Genomic DNA, 27,997 nt, shown 5'->3' on the forward strand with positions numbered 1-27,997 from the left:
CACCCAATGACCCTGAAACAGTGAACACCTCTGAAGGTGTTGAAGCCACCTCTGAAGCCAGTGAAGTCTGATGAGCTCTGAAGCTTGAACTTCCTGAGCCAGCTTGTGATTAATTCAACGACATTCTGCCTCATCCAGCAAATTCATGATTTATAGTGCAATCGATGAACTGTTATGGTCTATGCATTAGCACCAGTCCATACACAACCTTACATGCATCTATTTGCAGTTCTGTATATATACACTCACTGGCCAATCTATTACGTACACCTTGCTAGTACCGGGTTAGACCCCTTTTTGCCTTCAGAACTACCTTAATTCTTAGTTGCATAGATTCAATAAGGTGTTGGAAACATTCCTTAGAGGTTTTGGTCCACATTGACATGATAGCATCACGCAGTTGCTGCAGATTTGTCGGCTGCACATCCATGATGCAAATCTCCTGTTCCATTACATCCCAAAGCTGCTCTATTGGATTGAGATCTAGTGACTGTGGAGGCCATTTGATTAAAGTGAACTCATTGACATGTTCAAGAAACCAGTCTGAGATTATCTGAGCTTTGTGACATGGTGCATTATTCTGCTGGAAGTAGCAATCAGAAGATGGGTACACTGTAGTCATAAAGGGATGGACATAGTCAGCAACAATACTCAGGTAGGCTGTGTATGCTCAATTGGTACTAAGGGGCCCAAAGTGTTCCAAGAAAATATCCCCCACACCATTACACCACCACCAGCAGCCTGAACCATTGAGACAAAGCAGGATGGATCCATGCTTTCATGTTCTTTTATGCCTAATTCTGACACTACCATCTGAATGTCGCAGCAGAAATTTTGAGACTTATCAGAATAGGCAATGTTTTTATAATCTTTTATTGTCCAATTTTGGTGAGCCTGTGTGAATTGTAGCCTCAGTTTCCTGTTCTTAGCTGATGAGTGCACCCGGTGTGGTCTTCTGCTGCTGTTCCCCATCTGCTTCAGAGTTTGATGTGTTGTTCAGAGATGGTATTCTGCATAACTTGGTTGTGGTTATTTGAGTTACTGTTGCCTCTCTATCATCTCTAACCAATACCATCCACACAGTTGCTGCTCACTGGATATTTTCTCTCTTTCGGACCATTCTCTGTAAACTCTAGAGATGGTTGTGCGTGAAAATCCCAGTAGATCAGCAGTTTCTGAAATACTCAGACCAGCCCGTCCGGCACAAACAACTATTCCACGTTCAAAGTAACTTAAATCCCATTTCTTCCCCATTCTGATGGTCGGTTTGAAGTTCAGCAAGTCGTCTTCTCCACATCTAGATGTTTAAATGAATTGAGTTGCTGCCATGTGATTGGCTGATAACCAGTTTGTTTTACCAAGCAATTGAACAGGTGTACCTAATAAAGTGGCTGGTGGGTGTATATATAGATATATTTAGAACTATTCTCAGGATACTGCAATTTGAGTACTACTTTGAAAAAAAAATTTTTTTTATAATAATAATAATTATTATTATTATTATTGTTGTAATATAGTATAAAAATATTATTATTATTATGCTTTAATATTCAAAAAACACATTATTTTTCAAATACTGTACATTATTGTAGGTCCTTGATGCCCCACCTCTCTCAAACGTGTCATTTTCTACAAAGACCCTCCTTCTGACAAGCACAGCTTACTCTGATTGGCCAGCTTATCAGTGCATTGTGGTTAGCCAAACACTGCATGCACTCATTGGAAATGTAACGGCCCTTTCCATAATCGTGAGCTTTATATTTCAAAATAAATTTAATAACAGTCAATAATGTCCTTAGTTTTACCATCAGTTCAAGCCTGAAGCTTGTGTGTGTTTGCAGTACATAAGCTATGGACGGTTAAGACAGCTGACTCCACTGTGTGACCATGTACCTCTCTCTCACACAAACGTGCGTGTGAACACACACACACACACACACACGTGACATGCAAAACTCTGGATTGGAACATTCAATAGCAAATACTTAAACTAATAACAAAACATACTTCCAGTATCTGATTCAGAAGTGCCAGATTGTCGTAGGAAAGTCAGAATTACCTCCTCTCCTAGGTTCACAAAACGGTCGTCCATAAAATGCGTTGCTGTTCTGTTGTAAGTAATCTTAAAGATTCCTAAATGCATCTACATTCGGAAGGCCAAATAAAGTGCATTTGCTTTCACCTAGATTCACACAGCATCTCCCTGACATTGCTGCTTCAACACTTACTGCGGGTACTGAAACCACGCCTTCTTTCTTTGCGTGAACATTTGGGCGGCATTACGCAAATATTTACACATAGTGATGTAGACATGTGGGGGCGTGTTTGAATGAGCTGTTTTAGGGGGGCATGGCAAAGTCTTAACTATGATGAATATCTCTTTGGATTTGAGACTTTAATCTTTGCAACTTTACAGATCTTCTTCATGCACCAAGAGCTTGTAACATTCCAATGAGAAAGGAAAAATTTAAATCCATCATATGACCACTTTAAAATAATCAATAATTAGCAATAATAATCAACAATAAAACCAGTATTAAGTTTAAATAATTTACTTTAGTTGTGACAAGTATCATATTGTATTTCAACAAAACCGGTAAAAAGGGCACAAATGTTTTTAATTTAGGCTGAACTACTACTATCTACAAATGTAAAATTTTTCCTGTAGTTCTACTTGTGGAACATGGGACAATGCCAGAGATGTTTTGACTATTTAACCTTTTTAACGTTGCATCTGTGTATAAGTTTCTTTTGTATATTCCTTTTTTTAAAGGAATGGTTCACCCAAAAATGAAAAATTGCTGAAAATTTACTCACCTTGCTGGCACCCATTCACTGGGGATCCATTGGTGAGCAAATGATGCAATGCTACCTTTCTCCAAATCAAAGAAACAAACTCACCTACGTACATCTTGGATGACAAGGGGGCGAGTACATTTTCAGTAAATGATTATTTTTGGGTGAACTATTCCTTAAATGTTAACATTACACATAACACAATAGTTAACTTCTATTAGTTATACATGGTACATGGATCAGAGCCCATTTTCTTATCAGACTCTTTTTTTTGTCAGTATGTAAATTATAGTGTGCAAATGAGATGACCAATATGACCTCCACTGTGCAGATGAACTCATTCATCCTCTTTATCACCCTTATAATGTTCAAGTAACCTGAATAATCGTCAGTACTTTATAAACAATACTTTAAGTTTTTTTTTTACGTTTTTTTCAGTATATATGTGTCACACTCAAGATGAAGCTAATACAATATAATATTTAATCCAAGATTATGAAGATCCATTCAAAACGCAGGGAAACACAAGCAGCATACACAAATAATATCCGGCATTGAATAAACTGAATACACAACAAACATAATCAAGGGAAAACAGAATAGGTGAGGAGCTAATTAACAACTAAGGAGACAAATGAGTGAATGAACCAAAAGGCGATAGAACTTAAAAGACAGGATGACCAAACTCAATGCAATTAACAGGTGTGCAATTAATGTGATGAAGGGACAAGGCTTTGTGGGAAATGTAGTGCCTGCGGTGAGGTGACTATGGGGAAGTGAGACCACTAGTGGACACCCAGGGAAACAGACCAGACACCGTGACATTACCCCCTCCTCTACGGAGCAGCTACCAGATGCTCCACCCGAACACAAGAACAAACCAAGGAACACAGAGACCAGGAGGGAGGTGGAACAGTAGAGGACAAGGGGGAGGGACGGAGGGCCAGGCAACAGAGGGAAACAGAGACAGGAAGTGCAAAAAACAAAAACAAGGAGACCAGGAGGGAGGTGGACCGGCGGAGGACCAGGGCGAGGGACGGAGGGCCAAGTAATAGAGGCAAACAGAGACAGGAAGTGCAAAAAAAAAACAAGGAGACCAGGAGGGAGGTGGACCGACGGAGGATCAGGGGAAGGGACGGAGGGCCAGGTCCACAGAGGGAAACAGAAACAGGAAGTGCCAAAAACAAAAACGAAAAAACTACGAGACCAGGAGGGAGGTGGACCGGCGGAGGACCAGGGGGAGGGACGGAGGGCAAAGTAACATAGAGGGAAACAGAGAAAACACACACACAAAAAAACAAGAAACAAAACACAAGACCAGGAGGGAACAGAAAGTTCGGGCCCAGGGCCGAGCCGACAGGGCAAGTATCCCGGGTGGATCAGGTGGAACTGGAGCTGTGCGGTCGAGACAGAAGCCCAACAGGGCGGCGCAGAAGACCACCACATCCGTGCGGTTGAGACAGAAGCCCACCAGGGTGGCGCAGAAGACCACCACAGCCATGCGGTCGAGACTGAAGCCCACCAGGGCAGTCTTAACAGGGGATCTGTATCTGGGGCTCTAGTTGTCCTGGTCTCCGCTGTCTTTCAGGGCAATAGAGGTCCTTTCTAGGTGCTGATCCACCATCTGGTCTGGATACGTACTGGATCCGGGTGACTGCAGTGACCCTCTGATCTGGATACAGACTGGATCTGGTGGCTACGGTGACCTCGGAATAGGAGAGAAACAGACAAATATTAGTGTAGATGCCATTCTTCTAATGATGTAGCAAGTACATTATGTTATGGGAATTGTTTCCGGTTCCGGTTTACCTAATTAACGTAGCCTAAAAATCCTTTAACGGATTTGGATATTAAAAGCATATTAGTATGTTATGTGTAAGCCAGGTTAAAGAGATGGGTCTTTAATCTAGATTTAAACTGCAAGAGTGTGTCTTCCTCCCGAACAATGTTAGGTAGGTTTACTAGGTTATTCCAGAGTTTAGGCGCCAAATAGGAAAAGGATCTGCCGCCCGCAGTTGATTTTGATATTCTAGGTATTATCAAATTGCCTGAGTTTTGAGAACATAGCGGACGTAGAGGATTATAATGTAAAAGGAGCTCATTCAAATACTGAGGTGCTAAACCATTCAGGGCTTTATAAGTAATAAGCAATTTTCTAAAATCTATACGTTGTTTGATAGGGAGCCAGTGCAGTGTTGACAGGACCGGGCTAATATGGTCATACTTCCTGGTACTAGTAAGAACTCTTGCTGCTGCATTTTGGACTAGCTGTAGTTTGTTTACTAAGCGTGCAGAACAACCATCCAATAAAGCATTACAATAATCTAACCTTGAGGTCATAAATGCATGGATTAACATTTAGTGCAGAAGACCACCACAGCCGTGCGGTCGAGACATAAGGCCACCAGGGCGGCACAGAAGACCACCACAGCTGTGCGGTCAAGATAGAAGCCCACCAGGGCTGCGCAGAAGACCACCACAGCCGTGTGGTCGAGACAGAAGCTCACCAGGGTGGCGCAGAAGACCACCACAGCCGTGCGGTCAGGACAGGAGCCCACCAGGGCGGCGCCGAAGACCACCACAGTGGGATCGATGACACAGGAGAGCAAGTCTGGTTAGGTAAGTCTGAAATAGAGAACATGAACAGGTTAAGGGTGGCCTCCGTGGCAACAACAGGATAAGTCGAGCGCTCAGAGAATTCGGCCGAGACGTGACGAGGCTCTGGAAGTTCCGCAGAGATGTGGAGAGGCTCTGGTAGTTCAGCAGAGACGTGAAGAGGCTCTGGTAGTTCAGCAGAGACGTGGAGAGGCTCTGGTAGTTCAGCAGAGACGTGGAGAGGCTCTGGTAGGGCCTGGTAGTTCAGCAGAGATGTGGAGAGGCTCTGGTAGTTCAGCAGAGATGTGGAGAGGCTCTGGTAGTTCAGCAGAGACGTGGAGAGGCTCTGGTAGTTCAGCAGAGACGTGGAGAGGCTCTGGTAGTTCAGCAGAGACGTGGAAAGGCTCTGGTAGTTCAGCAGAGACGTGGAGAGGCTCTGGTAGGGCCTGGTAGTTCAGCAGAGATGTGGAGAGGCTCTGGTAGTTCAGCAGAGATGTGGAGAGGCTCTGGTAGTTCAGCAGAGACGTGGAGAGGCTCTGGTAGTTCAGCAGAGACGTGGAGAGGCTCTGGTAGTTTAGCAGAGACGTGGAGAGGCTCTGGTAGGGCTGGCTGGGCTGGTGGTCCTCCTGTCTGTAGACCCCGGTCTAGAGTCGGCCATCCCACCTGGAGAGACAGGTGTGGCTGGGGTATCCCACTGAGACCGATGTTGCAGGTACAGTATGAACCCCCAAAAATCAAAAACCTCCAGCTAGTTCATTTCACTCTCCGGCACGGGGTTGTCCAAACAGACGTTAAAAAAGTCTTTCAAGGCCGCATCATTATATCCCAACCCCACCGCCAAGGTCCAGAACTCTTGTGCCACACCACCCACCTCATTCCCCCTTTGACGGAGGGTGGTTAATTTAATTAATCTTCTCCTCCGCTCCTCCATACTGGCTGGGGAACAGACACAAAATCCCACACCGCTGGATCTGATCGGATGGAGTCCTTCTGTTATGATCGAGACACACGAGACGAGAGATCCAAAAGCAGTGTGTTTATTGGGTAATCCAAAAATCAGAATCCAAATAAGCAGGGGGTCATAACCAAAAATCAGTCCAGAAACAAACAAACAGGAACAAAAAAACTCGAAACTAGAGGGAACGCGAGGAAACCAGGTGACGGAAAATAAGGACTCCATGCCACAGAGAAAAAACAGACAGGTTTAAATAGACAGGATAATGACGATGAAAGTGAAGACAGCTGAGTGCAATTAACAGGTGTGCAATTACCGTGATGAAGGGACAAGGCTTTGTGGGAAATGTAGTGCCTGCGGTGAGGTGCCTATGGGGAAGTGAGACCACTAGTGGACACCCAGGGAAACACAGACCAGACACCGTGACAATGACCCCTTATTTAACTTTCACCAAATACTTGCTGAGGATGGATTTAACTTAAAATATGAGGTTGAACAGGTGAACAATCAGTCTGAACTGTTAAAAAATTAATGGGCACAACTAACTACTGAAGTTGAGAAAACTCAAAAAATGCTTTGCAGGTGGTTGCATTATTTTTAAGTGAACTATATACTGTATTTATGTTTATTTGTTACAGAGTATGCCACACCAACTGAAATTATGTCAGAGCTAAAGAAGAACTATAATGTTGTCTGAAATTGTGTCATCTTATGTAGTTTAAGGCTGAACTTAATGGTAGAATATACACACAAAAACACAAATGATAAAAATGATAAAGTGGTGCCTTTTTTATTTATATTCATCCTGCTTGATTTTTAATCCAAACAAGCACATTGTACCATTATGTACTTCATCCATTTTTCTATAAATATTGGGGCCAAAAAAAAAAATTTTCCATTGGTTGCTATTGCAGTTACTTGGAATCTTTAGACCAGGAATGCATTTTAATGAGTTGGGAATCTAATTTATGAGACCATTGTTTTCTCATCTATTTGTGGAAATGGACGATAAATCAGGCCCATATGGGGTAGTGGTTCCTAATTAAATAGTAGCTCAGATAACTGGAACAAAGAAAATGAGCTAAATGTGTTGTGAGCCAATGTGAAGAATCATGCAGTCAATGGCAGAAGATGAAATCTAGCCACTGTAAAAGACACCTCTTTCACAAGAACTTCTTGTGAATGCAATGTTGAACAGTATCTTGAAATAAATCTACGACACTGTCAACAGTGTGTTTAGAAAAGGACAAATCTCATAAAGCTGCATATGATTGAGATGTGCACTTAAGAAAAGAAAAAAATCTAAATATGGAAAATACCATTGTAATACTATTACTATTAATCTTGATAAAAATGTTATGTTGAGGACAAGTCTGAGATTGTTTGGGCAAATAAAAATGGCCTTTCATATAAAAATATCAAGGAGGTCTCCCATGAAGATATGAATTCAGATTATGCTATCAGAGTTTCAGAAAACAGACCATGAAAAGACCAACATATGATTATAACATTGTTTTTGTTAAAAATAAAATAAAATAAAATTGATTGATTGATAAGTTGTATTTATATGGCCTTTTGTTATAGATGCTGTCTTTTAATTTCATCATGAAATTTATGTAATTAGGAAATATTTTCCTTTCCCCATCCCTACACAACAACCTGACAAAAAATTGACACCCCTCCCCATTTTAATCACAATGCCTATGAAGTATATGTTTTTCTTTAATGAAGATTTAAAATAAATGTTAAGTTAATTACAGCAATCAAACATTTTTGTTCTATTTTTTTATTTAGTGAAAGGTAAGGATGCAGCACAGTTCTTTAAGGATTCTCCAATTATTCTTTGAAACTACGCGGATGAATTACAAACAAAAAGTGTCTATATGCCAGCAGCCTGCCAAGTCGCAAGGCTGCCACATTCTTCCCTTTGTTCCAGTCTTTAGAGCTCAGACACTTAGGTGACTTTTTTATGGAGATCTCATGTTTGAAACATTGAATTATTATCAGTGCATAATAGGAATGAAATTCTCTGCAACTCTCCCTTCTATATAATGATGAGGGCTCCTCTGGAAAGACTCGCCTTGCATATTAGAAAGAAGTGTTCATTTGTATTCTTGAGAAAAAATGAAATACAAACTGAACATCAGCTGGGATGAAGGATGTTTGTAGGTTGGAGGAGCTTGCGCTGCTAATTTAAGGCAAGTGGTGAATGGTGTGCTCATTACCCAAGACCATCACAAAAGAAATCAATATAATGAAACCCGTCAGACATTCAGAGGGATCAAAAACATACTTTGCATGCTCAAAGATGACTGTGATACTTGAAAAAGTTTTACTTATACCCATCTATGTCACTGATTGAAACTTTTTTTGCAGGATTATCTTGCCATGAGGCTCCTGCACCTATTGGCAACTACTCAGCACTTGAGTGAGTCAGAAGAGTGAAGGACTTCTTCAAATCCCATAAACGTTAACCCATTATGATCTTTAAATGGCTGCTCCATGTGCATGGTGCACACACATTCCAATGGCAGTATACTTTGGCTTCACATGCCACTTTTTCCTGGTGTTTGTTCTATAGCTCCATCTGTGCTTCGATTTCCCAGAAAGCCAGGCGGGGCCCTGCAGCCTTGGCTTGCTCCTGTTATTATGTGAGCCTGGTTAGCCACATACCATCCGTCACTGCCACGGTTCTTCACAAACCCATCATTTACTGCACATCCACATGTAGACACAGGAACCTCAACTTTGCAGCAGTAGGGACACAGATGTCAGGGTTGGTGAGGGCCAGAGCCCTGGTGATGGTGCTCCATTTGGGGTGGAAAATAAAATAGTCCTGCAGGAGCTCCTGTTGGCAGTTAGCCTGTTGGACTACAGGCTTTTCTCGACCTTTGTGCAGAAAAATAAACTGAGGACCCCAAGAGTCCATTGGAAAGCATGGTTCAGCACTGGAGGCTGACAAAGACAGGAGAGCAATGCTATTCTTGGCAAGAACTGAGCATAGCTAGAGTTTTATTGTGGGAAGCATGCTAATTTCATTCTACATATCATAGGTTGACAATTTTAGCACTGATAATATATTTTCAGAAATGACTTAAAATAGGGTTATTTGCTGACAATCAGTTATACTGAGTTTCTGGTGGAAGGAATTTCCAATCTGTCCGTTATTTAGAGAAAAAAGTGACTGAGTGAATTTGGTGTTGTGACTCTGAATACTTTTTTTTTATTATTGAAATGAAATACTGCTCATAAACTAGATTCAGTGCCAGGAGGCTTCATTCATTTTCTTGGATCCTACATGATATAGCTGCACTTGAGCCAAAGAGGAAATCCTTTGGGAGGAAAATTAAGATTGTGTTTACAGTGGTGGGATTTACACTAACCGCTCAAATGAGCAAGGGCCCCGTAGAAGAGATAATTATAAGATTATTATACTGTAAGAATTTTAATTAACATTCAGCCACAGGACACTGAAACCTTTTAGCCTTTTTTTCTGAATCAAAAATGATAAGGCCAGCTGTCGTGGGCAGACAGTATTAGATGATAACTAAATGTTTCAATGTTTCAATTCTAATGGTTCTTTTCCATTAATTATAGGTAATGAAAACGGTTCAATTTACAGTAAAACAAAAATAGCTGCTGTGTGGTTATGAGAACTTTACTGTGAAAAATAAATGGTAACAGCATTTTAGGTTTTACAGATTTCATTTTAATTTTGAGTAAAAGCAAGCTGAGGTAAATACTAATACACAGAATGTAGTCATGCACTCAAATACAAAACACCATCACTGTAACACACATGCCACTAAATTAATTCAATAAATGTTACTTTAACACCATATAGGTAATATAAAATGTACTATAAAACCCTTAAAAGAAAAACACTAAGAAGAAACATTTATTTCAGTAAAAAAACATCACATTTCAGTTCAGTATTTTGGGAATGTCAGTTTGTGGTTTTTCACTGTCATCTATTGCATTCTTTTCACCACTAAGAGAACATAACATTAATCAATTAACAGGTTTTTACCATACTAATTTTTTGAGTCTTTAACAGTTATATTTTTTGCAGTCTTTGAATAGTTGTTTTTTTTTTTTTTTTTTTTCCAAAGCATTCAAAATGCACAGACATATACATTTTTTATTTATTTTGAGAGAAAAGTGAAAAGAGAAAAGGGAAAAGTGTAATTCACATGTTTATGTGTGTGATTGTATGGATTAAATAGGAGGGCCAGGTTGCGGCAGCATGTTGGCCCCAAAACACCACGCCTGCGTTGAGGGATATGCCCAGTCATTTCAGCAGATGGGTTAAAAGCTGGACTTGTTTAGCTAACACATGGGTTCTGACAGGACCTCAGGCCCAGTCTGTCCCTCATCTGCAACTAGTTGAACCAGATGAACTAATGTAGGCTGGCCACTCCAGTCAGGCCGTTCTTTGCTTGCGCTTAGGTGAGTCCCGGCTTCTAGAACAAAATATCTAAATCAGTGCCAATGCCACAGTGTCTCAGCTGGTTTTCTGTTTGGGGGAAAGCTACTGTAATGAACAATGGAAGCAAAAGATGAGGGAAACATGGAGGATGCTCATGCATGGAAAATAGCCAGGTGTGTTTAGGTAAAAATGTGGCATTCAGATGAATTCAGTTGAATCCATTTGAATACTTGTATTAATGCATCAAAGATTCAAGCTCAGTAATGCAGGATTCCATCCGTTAGAACTGATACAGTTTTATAAAGATGTTGATTATCTTTTATCTCATATCAGCCTGAGAAAAAGGAAACTTTATGGAAAGGTACTCAAAAACTTGATGCTGTATGGAAATGATACTGAGAGCTGCAGGGTGTTATCAGTCTCTATGACTCACCTAGACGTCACTGCTTCATATGATGCAAGTCAAAGATTGAACAGTGCTTCTACAGACATTCATCAATGCCTTTTACGAGGAAATTTTGTTTATTCCGTTTATCTCATGATTAGAACTGCTTGTAGACTTATGTTCTCACATTCATGGAGTTCACTTGAATGCTCATATACAATATGAATAATGTTAATTTTTACAATTTAAAGGTACAGAAAAAATACCTCATCAGTACTAATTAAAGAGTGTGTGAAAAGCAAAATCAGCTGATAGCTTTTTGTGATTCGCTACTTGTCAATTTAGAATATTACATAGTATTACAGAAATAAGGACATTACAGAAATAAGGACATTGGGCCTCATTTATCAATCTAACGTAGAAACGAGCGCAGATCCATGCACAGAAATCAACTTACGACAAACTTGAGATGTGATTCATGAAACATTTGTATGCCGCCAATTTCATCGTACGAATGATTGCACGGTGATAAATGTGGTGGCAGGAAACAATTGGCATTTGAATATCACACCACTAAGAACACCCTGGTTTAGAAGCCTCACCGCCTTGAGTTTACGGCACGAGACGTAAAATAAGTACAAAAATAAGAAGTAATCTCATGAAAGAGAAATTTATCTTACTCCAAATACATCCGTTAACATTGCAATTGCAAACAATTAGGCTACATTAATCTATATAATTTATATCAAAATACTGTTAATATAAACAGCCTATTTGTTCCCCTCACTCTACAACAAATATTTTAAATTTAACGGTATTCAGAACAGAACAAGAATAAAAAATGGGTAGTTATAAAATTATATATTAAACTATAAAATAAAACACAAATTAGTGCCATAGTGGCATTCATGGGCGAGGCTAGCCCCTTTTTAGGGGTGCTGAAGCACCCCTAAAAAGGAGCTCAGCACCCCTAAAACTTGGAGTGAGAAATGTTGTTATTCTAAAATTTTTGTTCGTCTTTTACACGGTCAAATAATGTCCAAAACATACTCCGTAGTTTGTGGGTGTTAATGAGGAAAATGAAAACATCCCCGCATAGCAAATGGTGTCATCCTCTTCTCTTCTTCTACTTCTCCTCTGTACCTGCACCGCTCAGCACGACCGTCATCCAGCGCGAAACACACACAGAGTGAGAACCCGTGATGTAGTGTTGTGATCGGTTGTGATGCAACTAAGTTCCGAAACCATATCGGTGAATACTGGAGTCAGTATCCTGAATCACCATAGTGGTTCTATACATCTATAATCTATGGTACATCTATAATAAGTGTTTATTTTCGGACTATTTTAGTCCGGCGGGTACCCGCCGCTGTGGAGTAGCACAGGACCTGGGTGACTCGTCCATAGTCATAAACGGAGAGAAGTAACGCCGGTTACAATGTTCTTCCGCAAGACGCATGCAGTTCTGTTTATTAACTGCTAGAGCGTGAAACAAAAACAGAAGCGCGACAAATAAACTGCGTACCTGTGTAGTGCGTACGTGTGTATCTGTTGTTAAAGTTTATCGTTAATTCAATACTCGGGAGTCATGTAAACATGACGTCACGGAAACATGAAGCCCTGGCGTTTTGAGTGAAAACAAACGACGTATCACTGAAAACACTCACTGTGGCTTTTTAAAAGAATTGTTATTAATTCCTAGATTTATATCTGTTATTTTTCAGTTGTGGCTGACTATCAAACTAGACAATAAAATAAAGTTTCATGTTTTTCTTTTGCTGTATTTATTCATTCATCACACACAGGATTTAACCTGAACCAGGCTTAACTCCTGAACTCCTAGCATTACTCTCTCTCTCTCTCTCTCTCTCTCTCTCTCTCTCTCTCTCTCTCTCTCTCTCTCTGTGTGTGTGTCTGTGGCCTGGCAGTGAGCAATGGACATACGACAATTCTTTAAAAGAAAAAAGACAGATTCAGGTGAGAGAGTAGGGACAGTCCATAATGACCTCTGTCTTGTTTTTTTTTCTGCTGAAAAGAGTTAAGTTAAAGTAACAGATAATGCAAACCCGCTGCTGTTGTATCAAATTACTTATCAAGTCAATGGTCCCCTGCTTTTATTTTTTATTTATTTATTTCAAACTCACAAGCTTCTCTTGTGAAAGGAGTTTGTCATTTAAAAAAGTTTCTAAGCCCAATAATAATAATAATAATAAAGACATTTAAAATGACTCTTGATATGAAGCTTGTTTTTTATTATTATTTATTGATGACATATTGGTTTATGAAAGTTCAGACAGGCGTGCATCCTGATATGTTAGAGATGGCCATTTGTAAATAATTTACAGAAGATGAATTACATTTTGTTGTCGTAGCTGTTACTTTGTTCAATGACAATAAAGTTGAATCTAATGTAACCAATCTGATGACTGTTGATACAAAAGGAGGCACATGGAGTTAACGGTCAGGAAAACCAGCTGAGTGAAGAAGGTTTTGTGTTTGTTACAGGGGGCTGTCTGTGTGAACTCTCACAATTAAGCTGTTGTTTTGAAAAGGTCTCAAAAAAAGAAAAATATTTGGAGTTAGTTGAATCAATGTTAAAATTATAAAGTTATTTTTCAATAGACATATTTTTTGTTTTCGTGTGAAAAGAGGGTGGGTGGAGGCATTGGGGCTCATTGGGTGCTCAGCACCCCTAAAGCTCTGACCCTAGAATCGCCCCTGGTGGCATTCATTATAAACATCATACATCATTTCTCAACAGTTGTATTTAAATCATATCTATAATCATCTGCTGCCATTCTAGCAGTTCAAAACACATAATAGATTCCCATTTATGTTTGTTTTTGATGCGAAAACTGGTAAGGGTCTCAGTAGCAGTTATTGGTGATAATAGTCTCTCGATATTTGCCCATTCAAAATATTCCAGTGCATTAAATGTTCAGATGTTATATAAAAAATTATTTTTTTCCCTTAGAGCATATTATCAGAGTGAATCATTGCTTGCAGTTATTTTCATACCGTGTAAATTCATCAAGATTTTGTTCAATAAGTTCATCATTAATCCCTTGTGCTGTCTGTATCCTGCTTCATGACATCCTGTGAATGATAATGCACAATCAGAAATGATCAGAAAGAGATGAATACTCACACAAACACACACTGGAGCCGCTCTCAGTCTCAATGTGACTGAGGATTATCACAAGGTCATTTCATTCCTCTTGTCTACGGAATGATCAGGGGTGCGTTCTCCGAAACTACCTTAACGCTACGTCGTTCTTAAGTTGTACCTTAAGAAGTACTTTATCGTTAATACGTGGTTTCCGAAACCTTCTTAGTTAAGTATACCTTCTGTAAGTCATACGTTTGTAAGGTTGGTCTGGAGCGCTCTTAGCTATACCTTATCGCTGCTGACGGTTCATACCGCTAGTGGCCACCACTACACAAAAAGCTTTTTTACATCGCAGTTTAATTATAGAAAATTTTATATGAACATTTATTATAAAATCTGATTTAGTATTAAAATTACATTTTTACTTTACTTTAAAATTTTACACATAAAATACTTAAGTTGTTATAGCCTACTACACCCAGTGTATGGAAGTGTTTTCATTAATAAAGTTTCCATACACTAATTGTTAGCTTTTTTAATTACTATCTTAAGGCACATCAGCTGGCGAACCATTTGACAGAAAAGGCTTAGGAGTCTATATAAAGAAAGATGAGTTTACACAAACTTTATAGCTATGGTAGCGAGACAGCGAGTACTTGTTTTAAATCAAAGACGGCACCGTCCGCGGAGCCAGTTAGTGTACGTCAACTACATGGCTGGTGGATAATCAGCATACGTTGTGGAGAACATTAACACACTTATGGCCATGAGGGTTTGGTATTGCACACTTGCTAAATTATAAACACATACTCATATTTATTTCTGCATGTACATATTTTAATGAGCCCCGATAAATGCAGTTTGTACTATTTCTAAAACGCTTCTTTATAAAGAACATTGTTTTCTCAATACTTTACCTATACCGCTGTGAAGGAAAGAGCGCACAATCGATCATCGAGGCGTTGATATCAACCTATTCAGCACCTCCACCATGGACAGCAACTGCTAAGGTCGAACTTAAGAAGGTTTACCTTAAGCAACATCCTAAGGTATAGTTTGGAGAACACACGTAGGAAAGGTATACATGTAGTTAAGGTGTACCTTTTGAGTCTTCGTAGCGCGCTAAGAGACAACGTTATCGGAGAACGCACCCCTGAACTGTAGTGGAAAAACTGACTTGACAATCAAAATCTCACAGCACTTGCTTGTCAGAAGAACTCTGCACTTCTGTTGAGTTTTGAATTGGATCTTGTAGCTTGACCTGACAACTGAGTATTCATCTAAACATCAAGAAAATATATTTTTTTTTCCCCCAGCAGCTCTGCCTAACAAAAATGTGATTTTGTTTCATGACGTTCAGAAATTGTAGCTACATGTGGCTATGTGATGTATTTTTATTTCGGCATTTCAAAATATCATGTTAAGTAAAACTTAAAAGATCAGTTCCACCAAAAATAATTAAATAAACACTGTCATTATTTATTCATCCTAAAGTCATTGCAAACACATATACAGTAGCTGTCTTTTGTGGACAAAGAAGATGTTTGAAAAAGAGAAAAAGCATATAATGACCAGTAATCATCAAGCTCCAAAAAAAAAAGGCCCCATTTTATATTAAGTGTTTGTGTGCTTACTATGTTCATGTTGTATTGCAGTACTGTTATTGGGATGGGATATGGGTTTTTTATGTATTTTTTTCCCTTTTTTTTTTTTTATATTAGTTCAATGTAAAATATCTATAAGTGCAATGTAGCAAATTAATTGAAAAGTTAGTACACAGTTATTGAAGACACTTAGAGGGTTAAATGAAACAGGACAAATTTAATCTTGACAAACTATGTATCATTATAAAGATCTAAGCCTCAAGCATCGACGACAGATCGCTGTTTTTCAATGGAAAGCTTATAAAGACTGTATTTGCTACATTTGTGTAAGCAGTACACATAAAAACATGAACATTAGAAACGCTGTACATACCAGATCTGTCGTAATAAGGAGTCATAAACACATCCACAGCTGTAAATACCGGTTTAGTTAGAAAGATAAGGGTCCACTGAACGACATCTCATGAAGCACGTTTAGTCCAACGAAGCAATAACGTTGTAATATGGATCATAATTCCTTTGTTTACATTTAATTTCTTCAGGGACAGAATTGTTTGTGTCCGTTATGGAATAACTCACGGTCGAAAACTGCGTCTTGGTAGTAAAAACACGGCATGGTTTTGCAGTGTACAGTGTCACAAACAGAATGAGGCGATCCACCGGAAAAAAGAATGAATGAAAAATAGGCGGAAAATAGTTTATTTGAATTTGGCGCTCTCTCCTGAGAGCTGGTGACGCGCTCTGACGCACCTGTCAGCTGATGGAGGCGGAACTTACAGCGATCGCAAATTCCTTTCTTTCTTTTTATTTTAGAGAGTTTTTATATATGTGAGAGTGTTTTATGTTGAATGTGAATGTATCTGCATGATTACCATCTGTTTGAGTGCAAATCAGCCCAAATCAGCTAGCTATTACTGAATGGTCACGGCTATCAAAGTGAACGCGTCTATATGAATAGGGAGAGTGGATTATTTACTTCGGCACATTTGTGTTACTACCATCTGTATAAGTGGCCATCAGCACATCAGCACTTATTTGCATCGTAATTCATTGTAAAACATGCATCTCTAGCAATCTCAGGATGTTCTATATTGGCAAACAATGTTAAATCTTTTTTTATTTTTCTTATTATTCTTATTTTTCTTACTCAAATTATTCTTATTGTATTTTTCTAGTGCTCAAATAAATCATTTATATGATGTCTAAGTTTATGTCTAGTGTTTTATAATTGAAAAAAACTATGCAGTGGTATGTTTACTGACTAAATAGTTTGTAGAAGCCTTCAATACTATTGGGAAATATATTTTCTTATATTTGGGGGGGTGGGGGTGTAGACATAGTCTCAGAAAAATATTTGCAGGAGTCTCATTTTTCATGATATTTTATTCAGATTTGAAATAGAAACTCATGAGACATGTGGCTTTCAACCCATTACTTTTCTAGATTGCTCCAGGACTTATTTCATGTATTTTTATATAAAATAAAAAAATATTTAAGAGTGGTAAAAAAAATTCAAGGCACTTCAGTGTCTATAACTTTTAATATTTTTGAGCATTATCAAATCTGGTTGATAAAAAGTGAAGCCCAACGGGTCTTCTTTCTAAAGACACCACAATTATGTTTGTAACACACTGAAGTAGGAAACTATTACAATTATAAGTTAGTTAGAGCACTTTCAGCTGTGAGTCCCATAATGGGGGGTGCTGGCAAACAGGTTAAAGAGATAGTTCGCCCAAAAATTATGTCATTAATAACTCACCCTCATGTTGTTCCAAACCAGTAAGACCTCCATTTATCTTTGGAACACAGTTTAAGATATTTTAGATTTAGTCCGAGAGCTCTCAGACCCTCCATTGAAACTGTGTGCACGGTATACTGTCCATGTCCAGAAAAGTAAGAAAAACATCATCAAAGTAGTCCATGTGACATCAGAGGGTCAGAAGCATCAAAAATACATTTTGGTCCAAAAATAGTGAAAACTACGACTTTATTCAGCATTGTCTTCTCTTCCGTGACTGTTGTGAGCAGTTCAGTCAGTGTACTGTTTGAGTAAATTAATTACTCCGGGATATTTGTTTGAATATTTGTTTTGTTTGAGAGGCAGTGTCAGCCACATTAAAAAAGTTAACAGCTTAAGTCATTTGTGGATTAATGTGCATTGGAGACGCGAACCGTTTAAAACGATTCAGTTCGATTTGATGAACTGGTTCAAAAAGAGCCGGTTACTTCGAATGATTCGTTCGCGAACCGGATATCACAAACTGCTTTGTTTTGAACTCTCTCACAACAGACAGATCTGAAACTGTGTTCCAAAGATAAATGGAGGTCTTACGGGTTTGGAACAGCATTAGGGTAAGTTATTAATGATATAATTTTAAAGGTCCCGTTCTTCGTGATACCATGTTTTAAACTTTGAGTTAATGTGAAATGTTGTTGTTAGAGTATAAATATTATCTGTAAAATTCTAAAGCTCAAAGTTCAATGCCAAGCGAGATATTTTATTTAACAGAATTCGCCTACAAAAAACGACCCGTTTGGACTACATCCCTCTAGTTCCTGCAGTAATGACGTCACTAAAAAAGTTTTTTGAATAACCTCCGCCCACATGAATACACAAACAGGGGGGCGTGGTCTTGTTGCATTCCGACGGAGAAGGAGGAAGAGCTGCTTTTGTGTTTGTCGCCATGTCGTCGAAACGCTGTTATTTTCATCTCGGAGTCCAATCACTTTTGTTTGGCCTTCCCAGGGACGCTGTACTTGGAGATTATTGGTTACAATTTATGTTTAACTCGGTTCCCGAAAATTATAATCCATGTAAAACTATGTGCAGCACATTTTGCTGAGGACAGCTTTCTCAATCTCAATCAGTTTAATGCCGGATTCGCACAAAGATTATTCCTGAAAGATGGAGCAGTACCCTCTTTGTCTGGAGAAGGCGTTGTTTATGGACCACAACCGGTAAGTGTATTTTATTATTTAAATTGGTGCGTTTAACAGTTTCTGTAACTTATTACACAAAGGGCAACACTGTTTAGCTTTGTTAACTAGATGTTAGGACTGTGCAAAAAAATCGAATGCGATTTTCATGCGCATCTCGTCAGTAAAAATGCTCCTGTGATTATAAGTACATCTCCAGCACATGCTCTTGTCCACTTGCTTCTCAAAACTAGCCCAATCGCGTTACCAGGAGTGCCGCGTGCGCTCAGCTGCTGTCGAATCACAACACAGGAACCGCTGGCCCAATCAGAACTCGTTACGTATTTCTGAAGGAGGGACTTTATAGAACAAGGAAGTCATCAGCCCGTTTTTATGACAGTGAAAACAGCGGTATACAAATTGTGTGAAAAATACTGTATTTTTTTACACGCGAAACATGAACACATGTTATATTGCACACTGTAAACACAATCAAAGCTTCAAAAAAGCACGAAAAACGGGACCTTTAATATTTGGCTGAACTAACCCTTTAATTTGCTCACCGTCAGGCCATACAAGATGTACTGGAGGAGTCACCATCATGGACTTTTATGGCGCTTTTCCACTGCATGGTACGGCACGGTACGGTCTGGTACGGTTCACCTTTAGGGTTTTTACCTCTGGGTACAGTACCTGGTACTTTTTTTAGTACCATCTCGGTTAAGGGTTCCATGTGAACCGTACCATTACCAAAACGTGACATGTAAACTCTGCTGATCACGTATTGGCCTAAGAGAATCTTCACTACTTGCATCACTGAACTTCTAAAACACACACAACAGTACCGCTAGATTTAAATCAGCACAGCCAGCGAAGAATTGAATGCAACTGTTTTATATGAGTGCACCTTTTTTTAACCAAAAAGTAGTTTTGATGTCTGTTGAGGAAGTACAGATGTTCCTCTCGTTGATAGCAGAGGAGCGGATCCTGCGAGAGCTTGATGGGGTGATGCGGAATTAAATCTTTTTTTAGGAGTCGCAGCAGTAGAGGCAGCTCAATCATAACACATGTGAATAATCCCACCAATTTTATCAAAAATTATACGGTGATACGGATACAGTGGAAGCGATAGCCGAGCCGAGCTTAGCCGTGCCGTGCCATACTGAGCCATGCCGAACAGAGTCATACCACACAGTGGAAAAGTTCCATTAGTTAGTTTTCTTCCTTCATGTTTCCTTTGACCTAGCTTCTGTCTCCATTTATATAGCTAATTCTGAATTTTGAAGCGGTTCTTTTTGGTGAACTAGTTGAACCAGTTCACCAAATCGGACTGAAATAGTTACTCAATCAAAACTCACTTGATGCTGGGTTTTGCCAACTCATTCAGCTCTCCAGTACCTCCAACAGTCACTGAACTGAGGAAACAATTTTGACAAGATCTAAAACCCAAAAGCCAGTGATATGCGTTTTTAAATTTTTTTTTTTATAATTTTTTTTCACATAAACAAAATATATACAAAACAAAAATATGAATTGAACAATTTTATTAAAAACAAACTGTTCCGAAAGAACATTTTATGTATTCTCAACCATACTTTGTGAGAAGCAAAGCCATTTGCAAAGTCTGAAAATGTACTGGATGAGAGCAAGAAAAATTACAAAGATCAAATCATGAAGAATAAATTACAAAGCTAACATTCATGTAACACAATCTAAAATATAGTCAAAAAGTCAAACGGGCTAAATATTTGTTTTTTGTTTGTTTTTAAAACTATACTAGTTTATTTGTGTGGAAAAGAGCAGTGTGAGCATTCTTCAGAACACTTCATTTTGTGTTCAAATGAAGAAAGAAAATCAAACATGTTTGGAATGTCATGTTGGAAAACATTCTAATGAAAAGAAATCTCTGCTGTCCTACTTTAGCACTGTTGTGAATTTCCTGTCAGTTGACAGGAGTGGGTTGATGTGCTTAATTTGAGGGTTGTCTATAAAACTTGTGTTGTGGAAGAGTTGGATGAGTGACAGCTCGGAGGTGGAGGAGAGGCTTCGGCTGAAGCTTCAATCCCAGTCACAGGTGTGTGTCAGAGCCAGAGAGCCCGGAGCCAGGCACTGAGGGAGGGAGCACAGGTGGCGGAGAGCAGGGATAGGAGCTGGAGTAGCAGGCTAGCATGTGGCACTGATCCAGGCTCTGCTGCAACATATGCCGGGGTGTGAAAAGAACGAGGTGTATACAATGTGACATATTCGGGAAGAGAGGACGGGATTGCATGACTGTATCTCTATGGGAATGACTGAGAAATTGTCATTAGATAGTTGTGTTTCAGAAATGAAGGCACTGAGAGATTGAAAGAAACAGAGCCAGAGACTAATTAGTGTCTTTTTGTTTTATCGAATTGTACCACAAGAATTCCAACAATATTACAATGTTATAAATTATTAATAACAAACGTAACTAGATTTGCATTTCATGAAGGAAATACTAGTTCTTGCATGAATGCAAAAAATAGTGTTTAAGTTTTAGGTAAGCTTAGGTTTTCAGCTTTAGTTTTGTGTGAATTCAATTCTGCATTAGAGCTGCATTGCCTTTGTCTTTACATCGACACAGCATAGTGTAAAGTTGAATTACATTTTTTTAAATATGCGGTATCACTTTATTTTAAGGTGTCCTTGCTACACTTTACATGTGCTTCCAATATAATAACAATTAATTATGCATAATTACATGCAAGTAACCCTAAACCAAACCCTAATCCTAACCCTAACCCTAGCCATACAGTAAGTGCATGTAGTTAATTAATATTACTCAGTGCTTAAATGTATAATTACACTGTAACAAGGACACCTTAAAACAAAGTGTAACCAAATATGCAATTTAGTATGCAAACGATATGCAAATATTATGATGATTGGATTACTTATTATGTACTTTTAGTTTAGTTTCCTATTTACATAAAGTATGAATCAAAGGGACCAAATTTCTTAAAGTATGATGTTTTGAAAAGGAAAATAAAAAATTGCACAGCTAAGGATGAAAGAATGATCTTTCATCATATAAGTTCAGGTCATAACCATAACCAGAGTGTTTAAAGCAATATCAATCATACAGTAATACAAACAAACAAACAAAAGTACTGTAGTTCTACTTCTTCTTCTCCAGCTGCACTAAGAAGCCATAAGAAAGCATATTGGGCAATGAGAGCTCTCCAGCGAATGCAATCAAGGGCCAGATCTTTGGCTTCTTCACATGTGGTGTTAAGGGAACTGAGGTCCCTGATGAAGGTTCGGTGCCAGGTCAGTAATGGTCGACCCCTGCATCGTCATCCTCCAGGTAGGACCCACTGAAGCACCTTCTTTGGGATGCGGCTGCTTTCCATCTGCATAATGTTTCCAGCCAACCACAGGCGGTGGTGTGTAATCATTGTACATAGTCTTGGCATATTGCTACGTCGCAGGACTTCCTCATTGGTAATGTGATGGTAATGTGATGAGCACCAATGGAAGACGTCTACCTTGTGAGAAAAAATGGCTGATGTTTCTGTTGCATAATTTGCCTTCAGAAGGATGATAGATGCATATAAGCAGAGCTTAATGTTAAGTGAGATCGATATACAGTAGATGAACAGATTTTGCACATTTGTTGAAAGACTGTTTATGCCTTGTTTATGTATTTTCAGGAAGCATAGCAATATCATCCCTAAAGTTGAGATCAGTGCAGCGGTTCTGTCCATCCCAGTCAGTGCCTTCATTTGTTCTTGCCATAGCCTTCCTCGAGACAAAATCAAGGGCCACAATAAATAAGAATGGTGGCAAGATGCCTCCTTGTCTGACACTAGTCTCAATGGTTTCTGTTCTGATGCAGCAGCTGGAATTGTTAAACAAGTACTGGAAGACACTTATGAATTTCTTTTGCATGCCATATAATTGTAAAATATTCCATAATTTTCCATATCCAACCTGGAGGAGCTCCTGATAGGTCTTTAGCAATTCAGTGCATGGTGCGGGTATTATTTTGATCTGTGGCTTCTTTGCATTTCTTCTCCAACCAGTCTTTCTTATCTCACCTACTGCTCTGTTTCACAGCCAGGTCAAGGTCAGTGTATGCACGTGATGCCGTTTATTTATCCTTGACCCTTTGGGCTTGGTCACATTTCTTTTTGGCCTTCTTCCTTGTGAATCAAGGACCATGATCTATCCTGAATCCATTCTTCCTTCTGCCTCTCTTTTGGCCAATCCCTTCTTGCAAACAGGTGGTCAATGTCTCCTTGAAGTTGTGCCATTTATCTCTATCTCTGCAACATCAGCTAAAGCCTGGAATCAATTGGAAAACTGAAGGTTGAAGAGATCTGCAATATTAAGGTCTTTAATCTTTTGAATTGCAAATGGTTGGACAGTTTCAGATCTTCCTTCATGTCGTTGCAGTTTGAGTTTTAGATTTATATGGATTAATGTAATGATCTGAACCTACATCTGCCACACAGAAGACCCTCACATTCCACAAAGCCGTCCTCCACTGTCGACTAATGCAGACATGGTCAATCTGTAGCACATCGTAAAACTCATCTGCTTTCTCAGTTGGTGTGTAAACCTGAATGACCGTTGTCCGTATATGGGCCAATTGCAAAACAGGACTTGATGATCCAATCACAAGTTGGCTTCCACCCAATCAGGGCACATATTGCTTGTTTCCCAGAGACCAGTCCAACACCACAGACGTGTTTGCTGCCTTTACAGGAGTACAGAATCTTCGGTAACACTTTAGAATAGGGAACACATATTTACTATTAACTAAGAGTTTCCCAGAACAAACTCTTAATTTACTGCTTATTAATAGTTAGTAATGTAGTTGCTAAATTTAGGGTGGATTAAGGATCTTAAATACGGCCATGTAGAATAAGGCATTAATATTTGCTTTATAAGTACTAATAAACAACCAATATGCCAGTAATATGCATGCTATTAAGCAACTAACTAACTGCAAGAATTGGTCCTTAAAATAAAGTGTTACTAGATCTTCTTTCCATCACTCCCTAACCATTGAACTTCACTGATGCCAGGCAGATCCAATCAATGTTGCTCAAATTCCTTAAGTAGATGATTTAGGTGGGCGCTTTGATAAAGTGGATGTATGTTCCATGTTCCCATTTGGGTGATCTTCTTTGCAGTCAACATCATATCCGTCATCAGGCACTTTACTCCACAATTTGTTTGGTCAAACACCTTCATAGTAGGATCTAGATACCTAGGATCAGAGGTCCTGCATCCAATTTAATTTTGTGTATTTTCTTTTGTCGTTTTCGTAGAAAATTAGTTTTTTACAGGGACAGGTTGATAGCCCGTTATCCAACCTTTCTCCTTTCACATCCAGGCTTGGGACCAGCAATGACTTAGTTAATTATTAACTTAAAAGTTAATTATTAATCATCTATTAGTGCATCTATTATTATCATTCTAAAGTATATGTACTGTACATGTTATTAAACATCACTCATTATGACACCTAAACAAAGTGTAACTCAAAATTATTATATGTGTTGTTGTACTTACAATGTAATAAAATAATTTTAAGCTGATTTTAAAATGATAAATGCATTTTGGCTTAGAATGATTTTATACAGTACTCTAAACACATACTTACTGTATGTTGGTTACACTTTATTTTAAGGTGTCCTTGTTAGGGTGTAATTATACACTTAAGTACCAAGTAATATTAATTAACTACATTTACTTATATGATTAGGTTTAGGATTAGGGTTTAGTTTAGTTTAGGGTTAATTGCATGTAATTATGCAAAATTAAATGTTATTATAATAGTAAGTACATGTAACATGTGTAACAAGGAAACCTTAAAATAAAGTGCTACCCTTATGTCAAATACTATATAAAGACATGGTATATGTATACCAAAAACTTCAGTTGTATATTTGTATTGGCTTACCACACAAATAAGTCTTCAGATTAGCTTGAAGGCTCCAGGTGCCTTACAGCAAAATGTTAAATATTCATGATACTAACCACACAAAGGCAACCTGGCCACCACTGGCGATGCCACTGTGGTCTTTAGAGTAATGTCAATCCACAAACAACACCTCCCAAAAAACTCTGCTCCAGGCTTCAATCTCTCTCTCTCTCTCTCTCTCTCTCTCTCTCTCTGCCACACATCCTAAGGCTCCTTGGGAGCTGCTCCAGCTTGCCAAGCCAACTCCAGCTTGCATTATTTTCATATTTCATCAATTATGCAAATGATGTCCTGCTGATGGTGTGCCTGCAACAGAGCACCATCAGGTCCCGCCCCTAAAGACATGCAAATGAGCTAGCCTGCAGGCGTGAACTGACCTCTGCCTCTTCTCGTCTCCACAGCTTACTGTGATTCGCTCTCCTGCGTGTCAAGCAGACTGGAACCCTGGACCCAGGAAATCTTGAGCAGCAAGCCCCATGGGCCAGCTCTGGAGATGTTTGTATACCCACAAATGTTTCTGAGTGAGATGTTCATCTTTTCAGTGTTTTGAAAATATACATTTCTTGAGATGAACTTGATCCAGTAGTCAGTGAGCCAAGGCTATTGCATAGCCTCTGTACAAAATTTATGAGCTTGAGGAGGAGTGTGTTTAACAAATATTTATTTTATATGAGGGGGAGAACTGGAGTCTGTGCTATAAAGCTATGATTATTGACTGGTTTTGCTTCAGGACTCAGATTTTACATTGGACATCAAATGCTGACTGAACACAATACCAAAATAATATATTTTATGAAAGTATTTTTTTTTTGTGAAATAAAATGTAATAATTTAAATAAATGATATACAATCTTAGTAATCTCTGCCATGAGTAAATCACCATATAAAACACATTGTGTTTTACAGAATCTAAACAGCAAATAGTGTAGAATGGAATTTGGTGCATTCGTTGCCGTCAACAGCCTTGTTAAAAAAAATAATTAAAAAAAAAACATTTTTTATGGTCAAAATCCAGTAGTTGTTTAAACCTCTGGTATAGACCATATAGTTATGGTCCACTGTTATGGAACCACCTTTAGTCTACAATTTGCTTTACTTTTTAATCTGCAAGGTGCCCTTTAATTTCTTCATATTGTCTAAATTTCCACAAATATTTAATCACCTTGAGGACAAAAAGAACAGAATTTCACTCCTTTTTTCTCCCTTTCACAAGCTGTCACCAAAAATGTTACTCAATGATAACTCTTATCATTTTGTGAAATGGTTCTTTGTCTATTATTTGCAATCCTACTCAGTTTTCAATGTCAGAGGCAAGGACACACACTGGCCTCCAGGACTGAACAGAAACTCAATGAGTTTGAGCTACACATATCTGAGCTTCATTAAGCAGAAACTATAGAACACTAAAAGGAAGAGAAGAGTCAGGACTTTCACTTAATAGAATCTCATATCTGCCTAATTTATTTGTTTTACTGATATATATCTACTCTAGATAAGATGACTGATGCTGCTGAGCAGTAGTTCTGCCCCAATAATTGACGAAATGAATAATTTACAATTTTAAGATCCCCAACGAATGTTTTTGCTTGGGGAAATTGTGTTTGTGTATTCATAACTGGATCAATGTGTCTATATGATGGCCTTTAAATAATACATTATTACTTAAGTATTTGGCTTTCTTTTTCTTCTTTTTTTATTAGTTTTTTAATCCATTATAATAGTGATGTGTAACTTACACATCCAAATGCATTCCAGTTTCAATCTGTTGTTTAGATCACATTGTACAGTTTTAATAAATTTAGAGGAGCACATTGGTCTCTAAACACTTGTACTTGTGCTTTTAGATATCATTTTGGAACTTTGCATTCCACTCACTTTTAGGATATGGGGGAACAAAATGGCCAGAAATGTCTCTAAAAACTCAACTAGTGTTACATGGTTGAAAGAAAACAGTTTGGAAGGATAACATGGATTTATTTTGGGTCTAAAATCTCATGCTTGCCTATTGTTATGGCAATAACCTTTAAAGCCAAATTTACTTATCACATCACATTATTTATTTTGGGTCATCTGGAAAATTATATGACTGACTGACCGACTGACTGAAGTGGTTTCTTGATTTTTAACAGATTATGCTTATTCTGTATGCCTAGATGTGGCTTATTGATTGTTATAGATTATGCCTAGTTGTGACAAATTGTTAGTTAAACTCTTGACTCCATAATGCGCAAAATGGCAAAATAACAGTTTTATTTATCTATTTTCTTCTGAGTAATTTTAATGCAGTATTTCCCTCTTTTGGTTTGGGCTATCACAGAGCACAAAGAACACCAGGTTTAGCGTACTGCTGGAACAAGACTGGGGCTAATTGCTTTCATAGTGAGAAATGACCCTGTTGATGTTTGATATTTGCACTGCAGTCAGGCTGAGCTGACAGATAAAGACAGCTCTATCAGAGTGACAGTAATCTATGCAAAACAAAACAGGTGATATTCCTTTCTCTGTCACTCCACTGTAATGTATGACAGACAGTCAAAAGCAAGCTTCTCTGGCTGTCTAAAATAACTCCATGTTACAGTTAACCTTTGTTTATAACTCTGTCACAGTTTGCAATTTAGTAAGCATGCAGGAGGCACGAGTAAACGTAAATGGTCTTTAATCCACGAAACACAGAGTACATCCACATAAGAGATGGCAGGAAACACTCAAACATTACAAGTAGAACAGACAAACACAGAACGAAAAGGCAAGGACTTAAATACTGTGGATAATAATTAACAAACACAGGTACCAGGAATCATAATTAAACTAAACAAGGACAGGAAACAGACCATGTATGTCACGGTTCATGGGTTCACTGACTCATCTTGTGGGTGTTTTGTGTGCGTGAGTGGGTGTGTCTTTGTGCTGATGCGGAGAGCTGATTACTTTCAGCTGTGGCTCGTTGTTGGCTCTATTTAAGGAGAGCTAACCCTGTTTTGTTTTGTCAGTTCATTAGTGTCCGTTGTTCTGTCTGTCCAGTGTTTCCTGACCTCCCGTCTCCGGGTTGGAGTTGCTGTTATCTGCCATCTTCGTTGAGGTTGCCCATTGCATCCCTGCGCTACACAGCCATCAGCCATATATGATCATCTTCGCTCTATCGGTTTATCTGTTAGACTCAGAATAAAGCATTGATTGTACCGCAATTGAATCAGATCTCTGTGACAATGTAAGGAAAACCAGGAACAAAGACAGGGGCAAAGCACAACAAAA

Source organism: Carassius carassius, chromosome 24 (assembly GCF_963082965.1).
Source record: "Carassius carassius chromosome 24, fCarCar2.1, whole genome shotgun sequence".
NCBI classification, from domain to species: domain Eukaryota; kingdom Metazoa; phylum Chordata; class Actinopteri; order Cypriniformes; family Cyprinidae; genus Carassius; species Carassius carassius.